At 41.4% G+C, this 16,810-nt stretch overlaps 2 long non-coding RNA genes across 2 annotated transcripts; one reads left to right on the forward strand and one right to left on the reverse strand.

Moving 5' to 3' along the window:
* The first annotated feature begins 6,690 nt into the window (after nucleotides 1-6,690).
* LOC118673590 lies at nucleotides 6,691-9,639 on the forward strand. The gene is made up of 2 exons (XR_004973419.1): nucleotides 6,691-7,067; nucleotides 7,459-9,639. It is a non-coding gene; the product is annotated as an uncharacterized LOC118673590 (long non-coding RNA).
* LOC118673589 lies at nucleotides 8,327-10,582 on the reverse strand. The gene is made up of 3 exons (XR_004973418.1): nucleotides 9,929-10,582; nucleotides 9,797-9,818; nucleotides 8,327-8,464 (listed from the first exon to the last, which is right to left on the reverse strand). It is a non-coding gene; the product is annotated as an uncharacterized LOC118673589 (long non-coding RNA).
* Between the last annotated feature and the right edge of the window lie 6,228 nt (nucleotides 10,583-16,810).

Raw genomic sequence — 16,810 nt, forward strand, 5'->3', positions numbered from 1 at the left:
ATTGATTTTTTAGAGAGAGTGGAAGGGAAGGGGAGAGACAGAGAGAGAGAAACATCGGTGTGGGAGACACACATCGACTGGTTGCCTCATACACACACCCTAACCAGGGCCAGGGATTGAGCCTGTAACCTAGGTAAGGGCCCTTGACCAGAATCAAACTCGGGACTCTTCAATCCGCAGGCCGATGCTCTATCCACTGAGCCAAACCGGCTAGAGTACATTTATTCTTGTATTACTTTTTTTTTATATGAAAAACTGTAAACCTACTTTTGCCCATGCCTGTATTCCTAGTTTAATAGATTTTTTTTAAAAAAATTATGAATGTTGTAATTGGTCATGATTTTTATGCATTTACTGAAATGTTTACTTAGCTTTTCTACTATACATACCATATATTATTATTTGTTTATATGCTGAATTAATTTTTAAATGCTAAACCAGCCTTGCATTCCTGGAATAAACCAAATTTAATTCCACTATTTTCTATCTATCACTGAATTTAGTTTCTAGTATTATATTTAGGATTTTTTTCATCTATGTGAGAGAAATTGCTCTTATATTCTTTTAAAAAAATCTTGATTTAGTATCAAGATTAAGCTGGCATGCCTGGCCGGTGTGGCTCAGTGGTTGAGCATCGACCTATGAACCAGGAGGTCATAGTTCAATTCCCAGTCAGGGCACATGCCCAGGTTGTGGGCTCAATCCCCCATAGGGGGTATGCAGGAGGCAGCTGATCAATGATTCTCTCTCATCATTGATGTTTCTATCTCTCTTTCCCTTCCTCTCTGAAATCAGTAAAAGTATTTATTGGCATAGACTCACTTATAATTAATTCTTATTCTCTTTTTAATGATGGCAGATACTTTATTCATTCCTAAAACTGGTATTTTCTCTCTCTTTTTTATTTTACTTGCTAGATTTCACCAGTTTAACTGTTACAAATTACCAGCTCTTGGCTTTGTAATTTTTACCTATTATTTGTTCACTATGTTATTCATTTATGTTTTTATTGTTTTCTTCTTTCAACTTTGAGTTTTTGATATCCTGTTCTAACTTCTTGAGATGAAATATTAGATGATGAATGTCAGCCATTTTCCCCTAAAATATGCATTTAAGGATATAAATTACCCTCTAAATGCCACTTTAGTCACATCCTATGAGTTCTGATGTGCCATATCATTGATCCTATTCAATTCAGAATATATTCTAACTTCGGTTGCAATTTCTACTTTGACCTACAGTATACATTATTTACAAGTGTGTTGCTTAATTTCTAAACACTGGGGCATTTTTTAGTTTTCTTTGTTATTATATTGTTATTTACATTCGAATAAATGGGACCTTAGGAAATGTACTGTTGATTATTGCGATTGTCTTGCTTGGATCATGGAGTCTGCCCCTAGCTGGGCTTTAGGGAGGTGAGAAAGAGGACTCTGTGGTTTGAGCAAATTATAAAGGGAGGGCTGGCACCAGAAGCTCTCTGACCCTGCAGAAATGGCAACAGCCTTTGCACAGCAAGGGACAGTCGTCAGAACTGACCCCTTGAGACTGAGTGACAACCTCTGGATTCCATGACATGGGGACGGAACCAGAAAAGAAAAGATCTATAATAATAAAAGCGAAATATGCAAAGCGACCAAATGGCCAAACCGCGGAATGACTGTCCGGATGACCTTCCAGACGAAACCGGGGCTGCGAGGGCCTACCCTTGCACGCATTTCATGCATCAGGCCTCTACTATTCATATAATATTCAGGATAGAGGTTTGGAGTCATCTTGCTACTAAAAATATGTGGCCTTAAGTTATTCTTCAAGCTTGTGAAACAGGATGTAACATTTTTCACTTGGTATCATTGTTCAGTTGATATTGAAGAGACATGAATATAATGTAGTCTCTCTAAGTGTGGTTTTAATACCCGTTGCTCATATTTACTCGGCACTGACAATGGGCGAGGCATTCTTCTAAGCAGTTAGTGCCTCCATCACTTCAGCTAGTCCTCGTATCTGTCATCATCCCCATTTTCCGATGAAGAAATGAAGGCACTGCCCAAGGTCGTCCAGCTGCTGGTGGAGCCTGGATTTAAACTCAGGATGTCTGACACGAGAGCCAGTGCTCCTAGCCACATGCATGACAACAAATGTCTACTTGGAATTTGCTAGGTAGCAATGACATTGTAAGTGCTCGACCCATAAAATCTTTGCGATAACTCTGTGAGGTAGGTGTTTTAACTATCATCCCATTTTATAGATGAGCACAAGGAGGCACAGGGAAGCTCAGTCATTTAGCCAAGATCACACAGCTAGTACGTGGCAGAGCTGAGGTTCCAACATGGGCAGTTTGGCTGCGGAGTCTTTTTTTTGTCTTCACCATTATACTGTGTCACTGCCTCCCAAACTCTATCGACTTACCAAAGACGTGGCCTGTGTCAAAACCATCAGTTCACATGTATATATCATCAAATTAACATTCACTTGGGTTTGGTAATTATCAGAAATGATGAGATACTTATTTTCTGAATAAATGTTTTGCTCATAAAGTTCTAATTTTTATCATTTAAAAACATACTAGCATAATAGAAATGACCTGCAAAGAGTCAAGTTTAGCACAAATATCACTGCCTAGAAATATGGTGTATGATTTTTATTGCCTAGAAATATGGATTGTGGTTTTAGTTTGAGTTCTAGGACAACTAGAAATGACTGTTATAGATAAGATCAACTGGGGAAAAGAAAACTTCAATTTCCCTTAAGTTATGCACACAGGTTACTTTTTCCATGGCTGCCACCTAAATTATTAAAGTTCAAAAGTTAAACTTTAATGGTAAACTACTCGAGGACTTCATAAATACCCTGTACGGACAAGGCTTATGTGTGTTAGTTCCACATGGGGAAAAGGGTCCATTTTCTTCCATCCAAGTCCAGAGACACAGTCACCTAATAACCCACTAAGCTTACTGAGAGGGAAGCTGAACAATCCTCTCACCACACACAGGTAGTTTTTAAACTATCCAATAAATTACACGGTCATTGAAATCCTTGACTTGCTATCAGCATTAGCATGCCTCGATTTTAGGAACAGGACTTTGAATCCTTCACCCATTCGTATTTGACTGAAGTCGTAAGTGGTGTCTACTAACCTTTCACCTTTGGCTTTTGGTGTGTGTTCGCCATACCCATTTGTTAACCACACAGGATATGCTTTTCCAAAGCAAGAATTACCAGTGACTCAAGCTGATTTTATGAAAAAGTCATTCCAGGAAGTAATTTGACAGCAGAGTATTCACTGAATACAAGAATGCCGTTTTCTTTACAAGAGCCGGATGGGCTTTTGGAGGTCCAGTTTTCAGGCACGTCAGGACGTTTTAGGCATAAGGCACCCTTGTTTTGTTTTTAATAGCATCTGAACATTTGTGCTAATGGAAGCATTGATCACTCATTCTGGAAAGAGTTGTGGAAAGGACATTCTGAATACAAGGGACCTCTGTGACATCACCGAGCTTTCAGCAAAGAAAATACTTGAAGCTAGAAAGCAGGAATACAATATAATCCCTGCACAAGGCAAGTGAGTGGAAATAGTCCACTGAGCTGGCGTCCGAAGCAGAAAAAGAAAATAACCACTTCCTAAGAACTCTTCTCAGCACAGCACAGCATGAAAGCCAAAGCAAATTGCTAAAATCTGGGGAAGAAAAACCAACAAAATGTAAATAAAAGAAAAGGAACACACTCCAGAAATAGGCACCATGGCAACTCCCAAAAGCCAGATGTGCTTTACGGAAAAAACAAACAAACAAAAAACTTTGCCTGGCTGGCGTGGTTCAGGGTTTAAGCGTTGACCTATAAACCAGGAGGTCAGGGTTTGATTCCCAGTCAGGGCATATGCCCAGGTTGTGGGCTTAATCCCTGTTGGGGAGCGTGCAGGAGGCAGCCAATCAATGATTTCCTCTCATCATTGATGTTTCTATCACTCTCTCCCTCTCTCTCTGAAATCAATAAAAAAAATTTTTAAAAAAGAAAAAGAAAAAACACACTTTAAATGTTTATGGACTGAATGTTTGTGCCCCTCCCCATAAATATCTCTATGTGTTGAAATCCCAATGTGATGGTACTGGGAGATTAGACTTCTGGGAGATAATTAGGGTTAGATGAGGTCATGATGGTGGGGCCCTGGTCTGATGGGATTAGTGCCCATATGAGATACCAGAGAGCATATGCTCTCTCTCTCTCTCTCCCTACCTCCCTCTTCCTCTCTCTCTCTCAGCCATGTGAGGACACAGCAAGAAGCTGGTTATCTGCAAGGACAGGAAGATCTCTTACCAAACTGCAAACACCGGATCTTGGACTCTGGAACATAGAGAAAATAAATTTCTGTTGTTTAAAACACCCAGTCTATGACATTGGTGAAGGCAGCCTGAGCTGTTAAACTACCTTCACTTTGTGTCAGTTGCCACAGAGTAGATACAAAGTGAAGCTGCTGTATCTCAGAAATGATGACTCTGTGTGTACTAAAGATGGGCCTGCTTTTTTTTTTTTTCTTAATTGGCTGTGGAAATCCCAAATAGGAACACATTATAACTCAATATGCCCAAGTTTGTCACAATCTAATGTTCACTGACCTCTAAAATATACCAAAAAAAGGACCTCTTTAGTTACTCAGCAAAGCTCATGTAGTCACAAGATGCCAAAATCTTGTCTGCTTGTAGCTCTAAGGTATGTTCCAGGTTTTATGATGTTAGATATTTAAAATTTAATTTAGTAGTTTTCAGAATGAATATTCTTCACCTAACATGTGTAATATCCTAACATTTTCATGGAAGATAGAAGAACTAAGATTTAGCCGAAACTGGTTTGGCTCAGTGGATAGAGCGTCGGCCTGCGGACTGAAAGGTCCCAGGTTCAATTCCGGTCAAGGGCATGTACCTTGGTTGCAGGCACATCCCCAGTAGGAGATGTGCAGGAGGCAGCTGATCGATGTTTCTCTCTCATCGATGTTTCTAACTCTCTATCTCTCTCCCTTCCTCTCTGTAAAAAAATCAATAAAATATATTTAAAAAAAAAAAAAAGAACTAAGATTTACAGTACTTCCCCCTCATTGTGTGCATATGATTGTTTTAAGGAACAGGAGAGCTTTGCATTATTCTGAAACACTGGAGTATTTCTTACCCTGGAACTTCCGTCTTAAGACAGCTCATTATTAAAACATCATGTAAATGTCAGGTGAGTGTGTGAAAGAACCATTGTCATCAGCTGCCCTCCTGATCAGTCTTACTTCCTTATCTGAGATGTATGATTACACAGACACTGGCGCTACGGAACAGCCAGGGGGAGTCCCTCAGCACACACAGAGTCAGGGTGATGATCAGTGACCCCCTGAGAATGAATTCATATGTATACCTGTTCCCATTCCCGCCAGAGGTGTCTTTTATAGTCCTGCTCACCTGAAATTAAAAACCAAGGGTTTTGGTTTTGTTTTAAGTATTGGTACCAATGAGAGATGGAAGGGAAGTTATAAAAAAAAAAAAAAGTAAAGATAAATTAGATCTTAATATTAATTATTTTCTAATGAATAAATGCAGTTTATCTTAGGAATTGAAAGTTTTCAATAAATTTGAAAGGACCTTCGGGAAACGGAATTTTCTTCTCCATTGGCTGATTTTAAGGTGTCTTATATTTAACATGGGACCAGTAAATATAATTGCCGGAGTTGGAAAAAATGCATCTTGGAATGGAGCCTAAGGAAACTAAGACAATGAACACCAGATACCTTGTATCTCTGACCCAAGCCCTAGATGGCAGCCCTAAAGTTCATTTCCACCCTGAGGCAGAGCCAGGCGTCCATTCCAGTGAGCTATCTGCTGAGCGCTCCTCACGTCCACCGCTGCAGGCTAACCCTTGCCTGTTCTCCAGTCTCTCTTAGTTATTAAGTGATCCGCTTATGCAGAACACAATGCTAGGCACCAGGAGGGTGAGCGCAAGCAAAAGTTTCAAAAGAGAGCTCAGGTTTTGATTCTAAGTTTGTTTATAATCCAGTCCAGAGGAAAGAGTACATAAGTGTAAAAATTATTCAAGCACATTCACAAAATAACACAAATTTTTAAATGTTATGCAGCTCAAATATACAAGTGCATAAGAATTAATATGCAAAGAGCCTCATTGCCCCCCAAAAAAGAGTGAATAAATGAACCACAGATTAGAATTTTAAAGGCCGAAAGGCTATGGGCTGGCCTAAGAGGAGAAGGTACTAGAAGTTAAAATCTGGACTGATAAAACATTTCAGACCGTAATGAAATTCGTATTTGCTTGAGTGTACATGAGTAGTTGGCTTTTTATCTACCCAAGAAACACCCATTGTGTATCTACTATTTTCAGAGTGAATTCATTTATTCATTCAACGCACTTTTTACTGACACATTTTGTGTGTCAGAAGCTAGAACTATAGCAGTGAATAGGCAAGGCAGAGCACACTTTCAAGGTGAACACACTTGAAATCCAAGGGGAGGTGCAATATTGTGATTTATAAGATACACACACACACACACACGTATATTTCTCATAAATATTTGGTCTTCATCCACAGTCCCTGGCTCACAGCTCCTAAAACCTTTGGAATTACCTAAGTGTTGACAGCAATAAAGGTGTCTTTTATTATGTGAATGAGGTGGCTGGAAAGCGCCAAGCATGAGGACTGGTTGACAGTGGAACCAACCATGTGATGAGAGGGTTGGAACATTCAGTCCCTCCATCCCCACCTCTGGAGAGGGGAGAGGTGCTGGAGAGAAAGTTCAATCACCAGTGGTCAGCAACTTAATCATCACACCTACCCAATGCAGCCTCTGAAAGCACAGGGTTAAAGAGCTTCTGGGCTGCGGCACACGTGGAGGTGCTGGGAGTGTGGTGCTTGGGGAGGGCATGGAAGTGTGAGCTACTCTAGCACATGAATAAAACCTGAGGAGGGGGCGTGGGAACCTCTCATTTATAGCCAGTTGGTCAGAAGTACAGGAAACAACTGGTGCTTCTGATTGGAGTCTAAAGTCCCAGAAGGGGTTGTGGGAACCTCCAATATGTAACAGGTAGGTCAGAAGCATGGGTAACAGGCTGGCCTTGCCACTGGCATCTGACGGAGGAGGCAGTCCTTGAGGACTGAGCCTTCAACCTGTGGAATTTGATGCTACCTCCGGGTACACAGTGTCAGAATTGAGTTGACTTCTTGGGCATGCTGCTGGTGCCCAAGAATTGTTTGTTAGTGCGGGGAACCCCTATTATGTTGGAAATTGTGTCTCGAAACACCCAAAAAAGGAGGGCAAATTTTTTAAAAAAATAATTATGATAAAGATGGCATATAAGAAATGCAAATGCGATTGGAAGTGATTGATGGGAATATTAAAAAATAACAAAGTTATTTAAGCCTGGAAGTAATATGATCGTAGTTGCGAATTTTAAAACATCTTTCTTTTACTGCAGATGAACAATGAACGGCAAAGGAGCAATGGAAGAGGGTCACTTAGAAAGCTGGTGCCTATCATCCCAACAAGAGACAGATAATAAGGGACAAGAGGATGGAGAAACATGGCAAACTGAAGACATATTTGGAGGTGGACAAGTACCTTCTAGGCATTTCTTAGCAAGATTAAGAAGACTAAGAAAAATACTTCCCGATTCTGGATTGCATGACTGGGTTAATGGTGATGTCATTTCCTGAGACAGGAAACACTGGAAGCTGAACAGCTTTGGGGGGTAAAGTTTGAAGATGCTGAGTTCAATTTCCAACAAGTCCGGTTTGGGTTACAGCACTCGGTTAAATGAAAAATAAAGCATAGTGTCTGACCCAGGGGTTCACAGTGTAAGAGAAAAATAATGAACACGTTCTCATAATTCAGCATAATAAAAGGCTAAGTAGAGATATGCAGAATGTTTGCCTAGTCGGGATGGGTGAAGTTATAATGTGGTAACGAATAAACACCAGACAAAGCTCAGTGACTCAGCCAACAAGAGTTGACACTGCGCTTATACGAAGTCTGATGCAGGTTCAAGGGCTTCCCAGAGCATCTCCCTCCATGTGGTATGTCCAGGCCATTTCTATCTTGTGGTGTTGCCGTCTCCATAATGGCCAACAGCAGAAGAAAGAGTTGGAAGGTCATGCACCAACTCTTAAGTGTTTGGGATCAGAACTGGCACATCTCACTTCCGCTCAAAGTCACACGGCCTTACCTCGTTAGAAGGGAGTTGGGAATGTGGGCATCAAAAGGCTATTCAGTGAGGAGCAAGGTTTCTGCCACAGACATGAAATGAGAGCAATGAATTATATGGGAGAGTCAGGAAATCGTTCAGAGGGAGGCCATGTCTATGCTGGATCTGAAGGAAGTCGAGGAGGTGGCCTTGAGATGAATCCAGAGGAAGGATTCTGCAGCCGGAGGGAGCATCATGTGCGAGGACACAAACACGGAGGAGCTCGAGATGCCGGAGGTGCCTGGGAAACGGCAAGAAGAAACTAGTAATTAAAATAGAGGGTTTTGGGGAAGTAGAAGAAAATAAGGTAAGTTATAAAAATTGGGGAAGGCATGAATACTCTAAGGAGGCTGGATTCTGATCTGCAGGCCACTGGTTTTTAGACAAGTAAGTTTATCAGCTTGGTGAGGAAAAACGACTAGAAAGAGGAGAGACTGAAGGTAGGAAAAGCATCAAGGAGACTGTCATATAGTCCACGAGAGAGGTGATGAGGCTCAACCTTGGAAGATGCAAGGGAGATGTATCTACTTAGGAGATAAAATGGGCAGGACTTGGAAAGTGACATGGGAGAGTGACGGGGGAGGAGCTGTGGAGGACGAATTTGAGGTTTTTAACCTGCTCTGTTCAATAGACAGTGAAGCCATGAACAGATGCAGGGAAAACAGCCATCGGAACACATTTAAGAGTAAAACTAACTGTTTCTACGTGTAGAAACTCAAGACTCTAGAATCATCCTTTGTCAGAGTTTGTTCGCCAACAACTAATCTATACACATGTTGTAATAATATTTTCCTTTTAAAAAAGTCCTAGTCTATGGAAACACGGAAGGAGTAGATTTTGTTTTTAGCTAAAACCACCCCTTTCTTTGAGTCTTGGTCCAGTTTCTACTGCCTCCGGGATCCGATGTGCCTGGAGCGTGGAAGCATCTGGAGCACCACACTTCCTCACTCCAGCCAAAACAAGTCCACTCATCTGTGGCTTATCTCATATCCGCCCTCTAGATCTCCTGGGAGGATACAGCCCTTACTTCTAAAATAATGTGCAGAGAACAAAAATAGTGTGGAAAGAAGTTTTTGAACATGATCTCTGTAATTGCTTTTCAAAATAACTTACTCAAAGTTAACATAAGTTAATGTTTGTGTTTCAATATTGCTTGGTTTTGATAAAGTTTGTTATGATTTTGTGTGTGTATTCGTGTGGGCATTCATTTAACTTTGGGGGAATCATTTTTTTGTAATAAGAAAAGAAAGTCTTAGGTTCTGTTGTTTCCTCTCCTGACTGACTTCATAACTTGTGGTAAGCCACTTGACCTTTTGACAATTAAGCCCTTGACTGTGAAACAGGATAATACTGTAATATTTAACTCTCCTATGAGAATATGATTGTGATTTATTCAATTAAAGGCTTTGAAACACTGTTGTGCCCTTGGGTGAAATTTATTTATAAATACTAAGTATGAATAATTACTGCTATTTGTTTTTAATATAACCATTTATTTAGTCCTTATATTTAGTGATTCTCCATTATATGTTAGGTGCCAAAGATAAAGAGAGAAATAATATATGGCTCCTACCTTCAAGGAATTCTTCATTGTACTAGGGAAGACAAATAATAAGATCTAAGTCAACACAAAGAAGTACAATTTCATGAATGGTCAAGTGAAACACTAAAGTAAAAAAAAAACAAAAAACAATAGAAAAGTTACCTGAGATAGCTGCTGTTCCAAAAAATTTCAAGAATCTTGATTGACTTTTTTCAACCAATAATAAGTTATAATCATTTCAAAGCTTCCCTCTTGATAGCAAGGTGTTTGAAGTCATATTTTTCAGCTTAGTATCTTATTTACCCCAAAGAAGTGGTTAAGAGAGTTGGCCTGGATGTGGACTACCTGTATTTAATTACTTATGTGTGACCTTGAGCAAGCTTCTAAGCCCCTTAATGCCTCAGTTTCCTCATTTCATAAAGCGGCTGAGAACCAAACAAGCTATGCATGCAAAGTACTTAAAAGTGATCGGCACTCATTAAACATTAAGTGCTAGCTATTATTATTTTATCATTATTATTATTAGCCACACCTCTTAGCACAGTGTTTTGTATGCAGTAGATACATACTCTTTGAATTAAATTAGCAGACATTTAGGGACAAGCCAGAATCAGATAAAAAGATCTACTAAACTGTCACTGTTGTTGACAAAGGCAAGTATAAAATCTGTAAAGATTTCATCTCATGCTGGGCCAGCATGGCTTAGAGGTTGAGCATCGACCTATGAACCAGGAGGTCATGGTTCAATTCCCAGTCAGAGCACATGCCTGGGTTGTGAGCTCAATCCCCAGTGTGGGACATGCAAGAGGCAGCCTATCAATGATTCTCTCTCATCATAGATGTTTCTATCACTCTCTCCCTCTCCTTTCCTCTTTGAAATAAGAAAAGTATATATCCTATACAATAAAACCCTAATATGCAAATCGACCGAACGACAGAATGACCGGTGCTATGACACACACTGACCACCAGGGGGCAGATGCTCAATGCAGGAGCTGCCCCCTGGTGGTCAGTGCACTCCCACAGGGGGAGCGCTGCTCAGCCAGAAGTCTGGCTCATGGCTGATGAGCGCAGCAGTGGTGGCAGCAGCACTAAGGACCCCTCAGGGAATGTCCAACTGCCAGCTTAGGCCCGCTCCCCGCCGGCAGTCGGACATCCCTCGAGGCACCCTGGACTGTGAGAGGGCGCAGGCCGGGCTGAGGGCCCCCCCTGCATGAATGTCGTGCACCAGGCCTCTAATATATATATACACACACACACAAAGATTTCATCTCATAAAGAAATAAGGAATACATGAATAATTACTAAGAGATAAAAACTAAGTGCGGGCCATGAAAAAGTTTTGCAGAACAAGAGAAAGGGAAGAGTATCTTTAACATGTCATGGGAGCAGGGACAATGCCAGTCTTATAGCCCTGACAACTACCTAATGCCTAGCACAGTGGTCCTCAACCTTCCTCATGCCGCGACCCTTTAATACAGCTCCTCATGTTGTGGTGACCCCCAACCATAAAATTATTTTCGTTGCTACTTCATAACTGTAATTTTGCTCCTGTTATGAATCATAACATAAATATCTGATATGCAGGATGTATTTTCATTGTTATAAATTGAACATAATTAAAGCATAGTGATTAATCACAAAAACAATATGTAATTATATATGTGTTTTCCAATGGTCTTAGGTGACCCCTGTGAAAAGGTCTTTCGACCCCCAAAGGGGTAGTGACCCACAGGTTGAGAACTGCTGGCCCTGCATGTAATACATTCTCCATAAATATTTGTTGACTGATAACCCAATGGGGTGGGGGTGTGGGAGTGGGTAAAACCTAATTCTGAAAAATCATCTAGAGCACTATTCAGAGGGAAATTTCTATTTTTTTTACCTTTTCCATAACATGCAAGACGACATGTCCTTTATGAAACAGAATAAGAAAACCATCATGAGGAAAGGATGGGACACTGGTAGACCAAACACCATGATGAAACATTTAAATTACCACTTGCAATGACCATGAAGGAAATGCCTACTGAAAGTAGGGTCTTAGCAGATGTCGTATCTGCTGCAATACATCTTAAGTGGGAGGGAGAGGTGGGGGTACAGGAGTTAAATCTGTCAGACTGTGAGGCTGCTTCTCAGTGCTAATTGATATTGTCTGAAGTACTGTGGCCATGAATATGTGTGGTGATGAATTCTAAGGCTGTTAGGTCAGGAGGCAGGAACATAACGTTAGGTTGGGCTGGATTTATCAATTGGCATGGATCCATGAGAGATTGTGTATTCAGTGAGCTAATCCAAGCAGCTGAGAATAGCTTTACCAGTGTTTCTATTCTGAGTTAAGTGGAGATAACAGAAATTCTTTAGTATTGGATGAAACAGTGATTCTCAACCCCGTTAGACCTAACGCCCCCATTTTATGATGCTTTTTGACCATATACCCTTTATTCTCAAATTAAATTCATAGTGAGTATTACTGACTGATACATATTTTAATCAACATAATATCCTCACGGTAACATAAAGAAATAAAAGGGAAGTATTATTATTTCAGTGTGTGAATGCTTAGGCACAGCCCCGCTGGAAGACACAGTGAAGTAACCATGTCTGGAGCCAGACGTGGAATTCCCTGGTCTTGCGTAAATGTTTTGTGAATAGCGCTGAATGATATGCAAAATGAATTTCTTACTATGCGTTACGGTCAAAAATTTTGAGAAAAGCTTCCCTCCAGAACCTGTGCCCACGGATCTCTCTGGGCTCATTTCATGCCACTCTCCCCTGGTCCTGATGCTTCGTCACACGGGCCTTCTGTGGGTTCTTTTATAACTGCCAGACCTTTGCTTTGTGGGGCCTTAGCCCATGCAATGCCCTGCCAGCGTTGTTCCTCCTACCAGGTCTCCCATAGATGGCTTCTTTTGTGTTTTGGGTCTCAAGTTAAAAGTCTCCAACTCAGAGGGGACTTCTGCGACCACACTATTTAATTAGCTCCCCACTGTTATTTTCTCCTCAATATCCCATTTCCTTCAAAACACAAATCACAATGCTTAACACAATATTTTAAAAAGATGGTTAAGGTCTGTGTCTACTACTAGAATATAAGGTCCCTAGGAACAGGGGCTTTTTCGGTCTTCGTTGTACCCCAGCATCCTGTAAACTCCACCCCGTGTTGTTATAGTCAAGTCTTGACAGTTGTGAATAAAACCCATATCACATCCTCAGATTTGCCAAAGTGAATAATTTATAATTACTTGTAAAATACTCATCAGCCTTGACAGGTGCCGAAAGAGTTCTGTGCATATTGTAGTAATGGAGGCGAATTTCCATAATAAGTTCCTATCTGACCCCATCTCTCTTGTTACTTTGCTTCCTTAGTGGAGGATGTATGGTGGTGGCTGCCGAAACGCCATTAAATCGTTGTTTAAAGTTCCATCTAACTTTTTAGCTTGGCCACACAGCACTGATCAAAGGTTGTCTTGAGGAAATGAGGCAATCCCTTTTTCTTGGCTTGGAATCCACCTGAACACTCACCAAGAGTCTTTGTTTGGCTGAGAGAGTCCAACATTATGAATGAATAGCCCCTTTACCAACAAACAATGGCCTAGAGCTGGGCACTAACTGGTTGAGAGGTGTTCACCTCCCAGCGGGTGATTATTTCCAGAGATCTAGCAACTACTAGAATGATTCAATTCCCACCGCGTCCTAGAAACTTAACAAACTTAAAAATGTTTTTGAAAACATTTTGTAGTTTTCTTGCTGCAAACTTTTCCATTTCAAAAGTCACGGTTTCATACTGAAATTGTGACGTTGTAATTTTTTTTTCTTGAAATGATTATGGAATTTATACATTAGAATCTAAGAGGCTGATTTCATTGATACGTGTAATTCACTTTTAACTCTTCGAACACAGGGAGCTGATACCGTACCTTGATCAAATGTGCAGTTTGCCATGAATACCTTTACCCCTGCACCGGAAGAGATATGAAGATCCTAAACAGGGTCACTGCTGTGACCTGCAAATGTTTACTGCAGGAAGTTAAACATCAGACCTGCAGCGGGGGTTAATCAACCGTCGATTTCTAATAGTTTGCTGACAAAGGCAACCTTATTCCATGTGTTTCTGAGAACCACGGGAGTTAGTTCCTGTGACCTCACAGTGAAAACAAGTGGGCTTTGCCTCAATGGCCTGAGAAGCTATGGGGTCCTTCAAAACCAAAGGTAAACTTTAGAATGAGAAAAACAACATTTCAACTGATTTTCCTCCAAATGTACGGCTGCAGGTGAAGTACACCGGGGCTCCTCCCCAGGCTCCTTGTGAATTGGAGCACTTCATGCTGAGTCCGCTGCGCTTGGTAACACACCGCCACGCTGCCTTTAGCTCCATTGTTGGCGGGTATTTACTTTCCGGCTAGAAAGAACTTCCCAAGAGTGTTCATTCTCTCTCCGTCTCTCTTAGGCCCTCGACCTTTGTTCACAGTGCTCCAGCCCTGTATGGTGGGACTTAGGTTGAGTTTTGAATGCTAACAAGGCAAGATTAGATTTATCTTAAAAAATACCATTTGAAGACACTATCCATGTCTTGCTGTGTCTTGAATTCACCCCAGTCCACTTTTACACAAGATGTCTAATCAAAATGACTTAATGTTCAAGGCATCTTGAGACCTCAGATTTCAAAAAGAAAAAAAGAAAAAAAGAAAAAAGACAACAAAAAACCCAGAAGCTCCTTCATTTCTTGCTATGGTTTGGAATCAGCCTCTTCGTTCCTTTGCTGTCTGTATCTGTCAACTTCCAGGCTCCTCAGCTGGCCTTCAGTCTTTCTCCTGGTGACACCTTAGCCTTTAACTCCGAGGCATGCGGTTCCCTATGTTATATCACATGACATTAGGCAGGTACAGCCTTCAAGAAGGGGTTTCCCGATTGGTACATTTCCCTGTGACATTTCCATTTGCATTTATCTAATTACACATTTTGATTAAAAAATTTTAAGCATAAAAATTGTTTCTGTGAGAACTAAGGTGAATGCTTTGGAAACACTTAATGAGAACGAAGAACTTCAGATTGCTTAGGTGTCAGATTAGACGTGGGTTAAGCACTAAGTATGACAGGCATAAACAGCTCTGATCAAACATCTCAAGCACAGCAGAGCAGCCAGCTTGCCACAGAGCTAAGGCTATGGGCATCAGCTAGGTCAGTTGGGTGGAGGGCCTTAAAAGAGAGGCTACTTTAATGTTGACTTAAGCCATTTTTATGATATTCCCTGTTTTAAAAATATGTCATAGGTGTGATGAACGGTGTCAGAGAAATGCAATTGAACACATGAAGTAAGAGAGACTGATGAGTAACTTAACTATGATAATAGAAAGGGAACAAAACATCCCAAAGGAAATGCCATGTCACTTGATGATCATGAACAAACAACAGAACCTGACTCTAGATATTTAAGCAGCTTATTAAAAGATGTTTTAAAAGGATATTGGATGAATGTTATTTGACTCGATAAAGATGTCCAATGAGGAGGGGGGGAGGACACTGAATGTCCAAGGAGTATTTTTCAACACTACCAAGCAATTAACCTGGAGATAGGGGCAGATCCCACAGGATAAGAGCACAGTACAAGACTGTCCCCCACCCCACACTTCAGACACCAACTGCAAGTCCACCTTGTCACCTGTGCTGTAGATCAGAGGTTCCCAAGATCCCTTCCTTGAGTTCAATTAATCTGCTGGAGTGGCTCACGTAACTTGGAGAAACATTTCAGTTACTAGATCACCAGTGTATTATGAAAGGATATAACTTAGGAACCGCCAGATGGAAGAGGTGCACAGAGCAAGGTATGTGGGAAGGGGTTCGGAGCTTCCATGCTTCCAGAGAGGGCCCTTCTCCCCATATCGCCAAGTATTCACCAACCTGGGAGCTCTCTGAACCCCTTCCTTTCTGGGTTTCTATGGGGGCTTCATTCCATAGCTATGCATGATGATTAAATCACTGGCCACTAGTGACTGAACTCAATCTCTACCCCAGTCCCCTTCCCAGAGGTGGAGGAGGCGGCTGAGGGTTGGGAGGACACTGAAAGCTCCAACCCATAATCACATGGTTGGTTCCCCGAGCAACCAGCTCTCATCCTTAGGTGACTTACGGGTTTTAGAAAAGTCACCCCATTAATATAACAAAAGGCATCTTTAGTGCTATCATCACTGTGACAAAGATCAAATGTATATTTCTTATTATAAATATACTAGAGGCCTGATGCATGAAATTCATGCAAGAGTAGGCCTTCCTTCCCCTGGCAGCCGGCACCGGCTTCCCTCTGGGACCTGGGCTTCCCTCAAAGCCCCGGCTTCGTCCGGAAGGTCGTTCGGAAGGATGTCCAGTTTAATTAGCATATTACACTTTTATTATTATAGATATTTCTTATTACAAGTCACAGGACAGCTCACAGAATCCATGGGAGGACTGGAGAAAACAGGCTTGAGGCTACACTTCCAGGAACAAAGCTGAAAACCTTGGTGCAAAACTGGTCTGATGAGGAACCTACTGCTGGGGTCCTGCTCTCCCCACCTTGGAGGACACACCGTGGCTCTCTGCCAGGGACTGACTTCACAGTGTTCATGCTGGGCGAGAACTCAATCTTAGGACCACAGTCATCCTCTCTGCCCTTCAACCTTAGGACCACAGTCGTCCTCTCTGCCCTTGTCTTCAATTGTTTCATAGCAGGGTGTCCCCACCCATCCCAATCATTCTACCCTAAACCATTCCACTCTTTTTCTAGTCCATGAGCTACCCTCTGATTGTAAGTTTTTTAGAAAGATACTTGTTAAATATATATTGATTTTACAGAGAGGGAGGGAGAGGGACAGAATCAGAAACACTGATCAGCTGCCTCCTGTATGCCTCTACTGGGGATCAAGCTCGCAACCTTAACCAGAATCGAACCCAGGCCCCTTCAATCCATGGGCCAACGCTCTATCCACTGAGCCAAACTGGTTAGGGCAGAAAGAGACTAACTTTTCAAGGCTACGAGGTAAAATGCATTGCATTTGTAAGTCTATT

Source organism: Myotis myotis, unplaced genomic scaffold (assembly GCF_014108235.1).
Source record: "Myotis myotis isolate mMyoMyo1 unplaced genomic scaffold, mMyoMyo1.p scaffold_m19_p_18, whole genome shotgun sequence".
NCBI classification, from domain to species: Eukaryota; Metazoa; Chordata; class Mammalia; order Chiroptera; family Vespertilionidae; genus Myotis; species Myotis myotis.